The following is an 8783-nucleotide window of genomic DNA, read 5'->3' as shown; positions in this document are numbered from 1 at the left end:
ATGTAATTATGTTCCCCAAGTCTATTTCAGGGCATGGTGACACAACTTTTGATAGTGATACTCCGTTGGTCTCTATATCTAAACATTCATTTGACTTTATTTTTGTCATTAAATGTAATCCTTTTTTAAATTAAGAAATGCATTTATTATTATTTTCTTAAACATATCCCTAATTAATACTACTAACTTATCTTAAAATATGAAAAATCAAATTTTATACACATACAAACAAAGGACAAGTTGGTAATATTAACACACAAAACAGACACATTAATTACACTGACAACTTTTCTTAAAAAATATGAAAAAGACAATGGATGCCTACATTAAGGGTGTGTTTGGAACTGCTGATTGTTTAAGGATGGAAAGCTTTCAGCAAGGAAAGATTATAGATTTGTGTGCTTCCACAGTTTGGTTTGGTCAAATTTCAGCAAGGAAAGAAACTTTTCTGTGGGTCCCACATGCAAAATGTTTCCCCTCAGTTTTGGACGGAAACCTGGTGAATGCATGGCACTATGATAAAATTACAAAAATGACCATTGCTTTGAAGCTTATTACCAATGCTATTTTTTTTGCATTAATTAATATGCTTCCCTCACGACTGTCACTTTGTTCTCCCATTTTTCATTCCAATTTATAATATAATATACTTTTAAATTATTGCTTGTTGGATCCCTCAAAAAAAATATTGCTTGTTTTTAATCACGTTACTTATTTATATAATAAATAATTCAAATATTATATCTATTATGTAGGGATATATATGTCAATTTACTAACCATATAACTATCTTTCCTCTCACTTTCTTATCACTTTCATTCATACCAAACAACCTAACAAATCATCTCACTTTCCATTCACTTTCCTCATACTTTCTTTCCTTTAACAATCTTTCCTCTTACAATCTTTCCTCTTACTTTCTTTGGTGATCCAAACACACCCTAAAGGACAGAGGGAGTTTTTTTATTGGTTTACTTTTCAAAGTTGAATCTAGCTTTTAATAATGCAAAATGCAATCGACCTAACCTACTCCCTCCATTTCTTTTTATAAACAAACTAGACCATTGACCCGTGCGTCGCACGGGTCATATTAACTTTAACTAGACCATCGACCCGTGCTAACGCACGGGTCATACGAAAGAACAAATATTACGCAAATATGAAAGTAAACATTTTACTTGAATCGAAAAAATAGTATAATTCAATTCATAAAATAAATTGCCAGAAACCTTTGTAATGTACCATATTAAACAATTTCCACGACATCGACCCTGTTACGGTAACATAACATATAAATTTAATGACATAGTTTATTGAAGAAAAGAAAATCCAATGTCTGTCAACATAAAAATAGTACCAATATGCAATAACAACAATACTACAAAACAAAGTGCTACACATTACAGAAAACTTCTATGTAGACCACATTTGATGTCACATCAGTATCTTGGCCGTCCTCATCATTGATCAACATCTTTAAATCATCCCTTGAAGTAACCCTCGATATTGCGACATACAATTGTCCATGTGAAAAAACAGTAGACAGTAGGTAGACACCAACATTTTTCAAAGACTGAACCAAACATGGATTATTAAATGTCTGATTTATGCAGATTGAAGGAATTCGATAACAAAGCAAACAACTACAGCATTCGAGCAAGCTAAACATCTTTGTCGTCCTTAGGCTCAATTTTGACACGAACAAATCTGGTAGGTTTTGTGGCCGAAGCCTGGCCAGCTTCACCATCATCAACAGCCACAGAGTCAATGCTATTATAGGACCTCTTAGCACCTGCTTTGGTGGTTAGTGTGTCAACCACACATGTATTGCTGCATGAGTCCTCAACCTCTGGTACATCCTGCAGACATTTGCGACAAACAATTTCATCAAATGTGTTACGGATTAAACCTTTACGGACTCACGAAAGATTAATGTAATAGTTACCATCTGAACATTTGAATTGTCTGGCGCAGCACCATCCACACTAAGCGAGAAGAGATGTTATTGGGGGGAGATAGTCATCGAAAGTTGCTTGCAGATTCATCTTGTGAAGAAGGAAATGCATAGGGGGATCAAAAACGGAGTAGGGGATACTCTTGCGAAACCTATCAGTCAATCGTATATCAAATTGTCCGTCACCCACAAAAACCAAGGTAATCCAGGCACCAAGACTGATTCTGTAAAAGTCATGAATTTCTTTCCATCCCTTTGTGAGGAAAAATGCTTCATTTACTCTGTCGACCAATACTTCAAACTTGATAAATAACAAACAAAAACATCACAGACGTTGATAAAATTGAAACAATACAAACATTGATAAAATAGAATGCAAATAATTAAGAATAGGTATATTTCGCAGCAAACACATACAACATCAATGTCATATTCAACGATATATGATCTGTATTTGAGTCTCAACTTGTTGATTGCTTTGTCAAGATCAGAAACAGGGTTTTTCACCAAAGGACCTACAAAATATTGAAAGGGATTGAAAGAATGATTTATACTTTAAACCATTGAAGAATAAGTGCAAGTAAGAGGAGAGGAAGTAATTCTAATGTGAAGGAGTCTCATGTTTGGTTACGTTAGTAGTTTGTTTAAAATAAAAAAAAAGAAAGAAAGGGAATTAACATATATACATACCGTAGAAAACAAATTACTATTGTTGACAGTATTGGAAATAAAAGAATTAAACAAATTGTAGTGACATTTTAGCATATATGTGTGAAACCCTTGTCTTATAATCTGCTTGTAATGTTTGTAATGGAAATTAAAAATAGAAATTAAAAATAGAAACCAGTATCGGTTAATACTAATAGGACTGCTAAACATTCATCAAGCAATTATAGAGTGTTGGTGAGTAGGATTAAGAGAAAGAGTAGAAAGAAGTTGTTTAAGATCAAGGAGAAAGAGTAGGAAGAAGTTGTTTAAGATCAAGGAGAAAGAGTAAGAAGCAGATAAGGTTATATTTGAAAATAAGCATTAGGGTTAAAACAGTAAATCCAAGCATTAGGGTTTAGGTTAAAATTAGGGCTAAAATAATCACCCAGGTTAACTTTTATATATAAGAAGATATATATGAATAAAGTATATCATAAAAAAAGTTGATGTTAAATAAAAAGTATAATACAATTGTATTAATATTAAAATACGAAATTTTAAATTGTTAAATACCGTTCATACTTCAGTGCAACAATTCGGTCGCACACAATATCTTGCAAAATTTATGTATTAAGCAATATATTGTCTTAACAACGATTACAACATTACCTTAAAAAGTAAAGGGTACATAGACCCGTGCTCTACCCAAACTTTTCATTAGGCTTCCCTGAAAATTTGAGCAACAAACTTATTCAGTCTTTCATCGAAACAAACTAAGAAATAATATTATGTCTAGAAAAATAAAAGTTAAAAGAAGAATAAAATGTCATCTAAAGAAAAAACAATCAAAAGCAAAAGTCACCTAAATCACGTAAAAAAAATAGAGAGCAAAACAGATCATCAAAATTGGAGTCATAGTCTTCTATCTTCGTTTTGTATAAATACCGGAGGTTAAAAAAAATCTTTTGAATCTTCTAATGTTAATTTGCACACAATTTTAATTTTTTTTTAACCTCGCACATGTACCTTTTATGAAGTCAATTATCATATAAAAAAAAACATCAAAATGTTAAGAAACCTTCCAATTATATTAGAAAATAGAGAAGGTGTGAACTATTGTCATTGCACCAATAACTGTTTATCTTCATTATTATTCTAAGCTTAAGTTGTAGAATATGAGTATGAGTATGAATAAAAAAAGGAATAATTATTGTTCAAATTGGATAGCCTACATATTTCCATAATAAGCATCAGGTAAGAAAAATAGAAAATCGAGCAAATAATTGTCAATATGACACAATGCTATAATCAAACATGTGACAACAAAGTAGCTAATCTCCATTACCCAACAACGAACGTTTTTAAGATAAAGTAACACCCAACAACTATAAAAATAGTTAGTAAAAACTTGTGCAACTTGAAATGAACTCCTGCCACTGCCAAATGGGGCTGGTTTTGTAGATTTTTTTTTCTTTTCTATCTAGTTATTTGTTAACCAAGCAATTTCATCACGTTTTGTTTCCCAATTACTTATTTCACATAGCCTCCAGATTTGATTACATTGCTGCAAAAGGACTATTAAAATAAGGGTTATGCTAACCGGTGTCCTCTTAACCAGTGTCCCAGGGGCACTGGTTAACATTACCCTTAAAATAAAAAGTGTGCTTAGAGAATTGCACAGAGAAATGATACACAACCTTAACCTTTGCTCACATCTTTGCATCATAGTATATTGCATGAAGAAAGTGTGGTTAGAGCAGCCTCGACACTGTTAATCTTTTGTTTGCCTGCAAAATTGTTTCACGACTCTTTTTTACAAACTTTGTTTCTGCAAATCACAATAAAAACAATGAATAAAAAGCACTAATTAATGGTTATTTGAAACAATTATGATATTGGTTTTGAATATGAAAAAAGCATTAAATGATGTGTCCTTAGCTTGCATAACACACTTTTAAAAACGGACAAACACAGTAAATGCTCCCGGAAAAAATAAATTATCAAGACCAAAGGACCTTTAGGTCCACAAATTAAATCTACTCTATACTACTCTATACACCCTCCGGTCACTATTATAAGCAAAAATCAACTTTGTTGGTTCATTCAATAAATGATGTATGTGGTCCATTAAATAGACCACATACATCATTTATTGAATGAACTTAAAAAGTAAAATTTTGCTTATAATAGTGACCGGAGAGTGTAATTTATAAGAACCGCTCATGTCAAATTGTCAATTGAGGGACTTGTAATTTGCTTGCCCTTTGCTAAAAAAAAAAAAAAAATTTGCTTGCCCTACACGTGTGCGACCCTAAAACACAGACTGCCAACAAAAATCTCAAAATTTGGCAACTTTAGATTTTCAACATGTAATTATGTTCCCCAAGTCTATTTCAGGGCATGGTGACACAACTTTTGATAGTGATACTCCCTTGGTCTCTATAGCTAAACATTCATTTGACTTTATTTTTGTCATTAAATGTAATCATTTTTTAAATTAAGAAATGCATTTATTTTTATTTTCTTAAACATATCCCTAATTAATACTACTAACTTATCTTAAAATATGAAAAATCAAATTTTATACACATACAAACAAAGGACAAGTTGGTAATATTAACACACAAAACAGACACATTAATTACACTGACAACTTTTCTTAAAAAATGTGAAAAAGACAATGGATGCCTACATTAAAGGACGGAAGGAGTTTTTTATTGGTTTACTTTTCAAAGTTGAATCTAGCTTTTAATAATGCAAAATGCAATCGACCTAACCTACTCCCTCCATTTCTTTTTTATAAACAAACTAGACCATTGACCCGTGCGTCGCACGGGTCATATTAACTTTAATATATATGAATAAAGTATATCATAAAAAAAGTTGATGTTAAATAAAAAGTATAATACAATTGTATTAATATTAAAATACGAAATTTTAAATTGTTAAATACCGTTCATACTTCAGTGCAACAATTCGGTCGCACACGATATCTTGCAAAATTTATGTATTAAGCAATATATTGTCTTAACAACAATTACAACATTACCTTAAAAAGTAAAGGGTACATAGACCCGTGCTCTACCCAAACTTTTCATTAGGCTTCCCTGAAAATTTGAGCAACAAACTTATTCAGTCTTTCATCGAAACAAACTAAGAAATAATATTATGTCTAGACAAATAAAAGTTAAAAGAAGAATAAAATGTCATCTAAAGAAAAAACAATCAAAAGCAAAAGTCACCTAAATCACGTAAAAAAAATAGAGAGCAAAACAGATCATCAAAATTGGAGTCATAGTCTTCTATCTTCGTTTTGTATAAATACCGGAGGTTAAAAAAAATCTTTTGAATCTTCTAATGTTAATTTGCACACAATTTTAATTTTTTTTTTAACCTCGCACATGTATCTTTTATGAAGTCAATTATCATATAAAAAAAAAAAACATCAAAATGTTAAGAAACCTTCCAATTATATTAGAAAATAGAGAAGGTGTGAACTATTGTCATTGCACCATTAACTGTTTATCTTCATTATTATTCTAAGCTTAAGTTGTAGAATATGAGTACGAGTATGAATAAAAAAAGGAATAATTATTGTTCAAATTGGATAGCCTACATATTTCCATAATAAGCATCAGGTAAGAAAAATAGAAAATCGAGCAAATGATTGTCAATATGACACAATGCTATAATCAAACATGTGACAACAAAGTAGCTAATCTCCATTACCCAACAACGAACGTTTTTAAGATAAAGTAACACCCAACAACTATAAAAATAGTTCGTAAAAACTTGTGCAACTTGAAATGAACTCCTGCCACTGCCAAATGGGGCTGGTTTTGTAGATTTTTTTTTTCTTTTCTATCTAATTATTTGTTAACCAAGCAATTTCATCACGTTTTGTTTCCCAATTACTTATTTCACATAGCCTCCAGATTTGATTACATTGCTGCAAAAGGACTATTAAAATAAGGGTTATGCTAACCGGTGTCCTCTTAACCAGTGTCCCAGGGGCACTGGTTAACATTACCCTTAAAATAAAAAGTGTGCTTAGAGAATTGCACAGAGAAATGATACACAACCTTAACCTTTGCTCACATCTTTGCATCATAGTATATTGCATGAAGAAAGTGTGGTTAGAGCAGCCTCGGCACTGTTAATCTTTTGTTTGCCTGCAAAATTGTTTCACGACTCTTTTTTACAAACTTTGTTTCTGCAAATCACAATAAAAACAATGAATAAAAAGCACTAATTAATGGTTATTTGAAACAATTATGATATTGGTTTTGAATATGAAAAAAGCATTAAATGATGTGTCCTTAGCTTGCATAACACACTTTTAAGGATTGCTTACTGTTTGGTTGCCCGGTAGGATTGAGAAAAGCACGTCAGGGAGTGGTAGTCACCACTATTTTTAAAAGCTACAATACTAAGCTTCTGCTGCAACGCTGCTTTGGAACGTGGTTTTGGGAAATTGAACGCTAAAGCAAACACACTATAAGACATTAAGGGAGGTAGTTGGCAACTAAATTAAGGCTTATGAAAGGACATTTACATTTGGGAGAGAAATTTTAATTTGAAGCATTAAATGATGTGTCTTTAGCTTGCATAACACACTTTTAAGGATTGCTTAGGAGGGAAAAGCCAAAAGCTATTAGGGTTTAGCAAAAGCTTGACCTAATAAGCTTTTATAGTAAGTATGATGAATCTAAAAAGTAAAATTTGCATACAAAATTTGTGGTGCAATTATTGTATCATTGAAACCTTTATTTATAGACTTGTTCTAAGAAACCATTCATGTTTATCACATGCATGAAAAAAAATAAAATATTAAGGAACCCAACAACGTTCATGTTTAGATTCTCTTTAAACTATTATTTTTTATTTTAATTTTTTTTAAGAACATGATATTCATTAATTTAAGAGTTGTGTTATTTGAACATCTATTAATGTGACAACCACATTTTTACAAAAGAAAATGTATGTATTCACACGAAAACCAAAATAATAGTGACAGAAACTAAAAATATAATGTGAGCATGACAGAGAAAGTTGTTACAAAGGTTGTTATAAAATGGTTGTACAAATATCATTTCTCTTAATTTAAATTGATAGAGTACATCCATACAATACAAATTAAAAGTCGCTTAAAACAAAAAAGATGAATCTGCAAACAAACTTCCAACATCCATATTAATAGCATAAAACATCAGAGTACTTATGCCTACTAACATGATTATATTAAAGTCATCGCAAAACTCATGGATCTGCAACGTCGACGAAGTCAAAATTATTGATTAAATTTGCACTTACTCAAAACTAATCTTTCAACCTAAATCAAATAAACACAAGACTAAGGCAAAAAATCAAAGACAAGCCGCACAAAGAAAGGAAAACAAAACAAACAGAGTTGTGCAAAGATAGCGAAATCACAAAGAGAAACGAAACAAGACTGAAAATATGTGGAAATGAGTTATTTAACTTAAAAAAGAAGGAAAAACAACTCAAAGAGAGGTAATTTCGATTAAAATTGATCTTAAATCACCCCATTAGATAAATAAGAAGAAAAAATATGATGCAGGCAAGGGTTTGAGATTGCTTGAAGAGAGAAAGAATTGATCTATTGGACTACGTACATCTAGCCATTTGAATGTTTTTGCTAGTGCAAATGCTAACTAGACTTCAAATAGGACGAGACATAGATTAACTACTAGAGGATGGTATATTTATTCCTTTCGGCACCAACTCTCTCTCCTTTAGGCTTTGTTAGAACACTAGTTATAGCTAGTGAGAAATTTGGATAGAAAAAACAAAATGTAAGAACTAGTGTGTGGGTGTGACTTAAAAATGATCCACATTGGTGAGCCACCCCAACTAGTAAGTGTTTATATATGGGAAGAGTGACCTCCAAGGGTGTAAGACCCGTAATTTTAAGAATAAATAAATATTAATAATATAATATTACGTCACTTTGTCTATTTTAGTTTATGATCAAATAAAAATAAATAAATACCTTCGACGATGAATTTTTATCGCTACTCGAATATTTTGTAGTTGTTGTCGCGATAGCGACTCATGATAAATTTTTCAGAAAATTTCTCGAGAATTTAATTTTCAGTCTTTTCCACAAACGGAAAATGTACCGCGCTTAATTTTTAAAACAAACTCCGTTTTGTACGAA

At 31.3% G+C, this 8783-nt stretch overlaps 2 long non-coding RNA genes across 3 annotated transcripts; both read right to left on the bottom strand.

The window, feature by feature from the left end:
- Positions 1-1230: 1230 nt before the first annotated feature.
- LOC146915024 (uncharacterized) lies at positions 1231-4528 on the bottom strand. Of its 2 annotated transcripts, XR_015014466.1 has the most exons (5): positions 4300-4526; positions 3272-3329; positions 2372-2469; positions 1946-2255; positions 1231-1859 (listed from the first exon to the last, which is right to left on the bottom strand). It is a non-coding gene; the product is annotated as an uncharacterized LOC146915024 (long non-coding RNA). The 2 variants fall into 2 exon arrangements; XR_015014465.1 differs by having other exon boundaries at positions 1946-2469; positions 4300-4528.
- Positions 4529-5422: 894 nt separating this feature from the next.
- Positions 5423-7300, bottom strand: LOC146915023 (uncharacterized). The gene is made up of 3 exons (XR_015014464.1): positions 6957-7300; positions 6685-6815; positions 5423-5709 (listed from the first exon to the last, which is right to left on the bottom strand). It is a non-coding gene; the product is annotated as an uncharacterized LOC146915023 (long non-coding RNA).
- Positions 7301-8783: the final 1483 nt, after the last annotated feature.

This window comes from Medicago sativa, chromosome 6 (assembly GCF_051527215.1).
Source record: "Medicago sativa cultivar Bolivia chromosome 6, Bolivia_mono, whole genome shotgun sequence".
Taxonomy (NCBI): Eukaryota; Viridiplantae; Streptophyta; class Magnoliopsida; order Fabales; family Fabaceae; genus Medicago; species Medicago sativa.
Note: the sequence above shows the minus strand (reverse complement) of the source record. Positions and strands in the feature narration are given on the sequence as shown.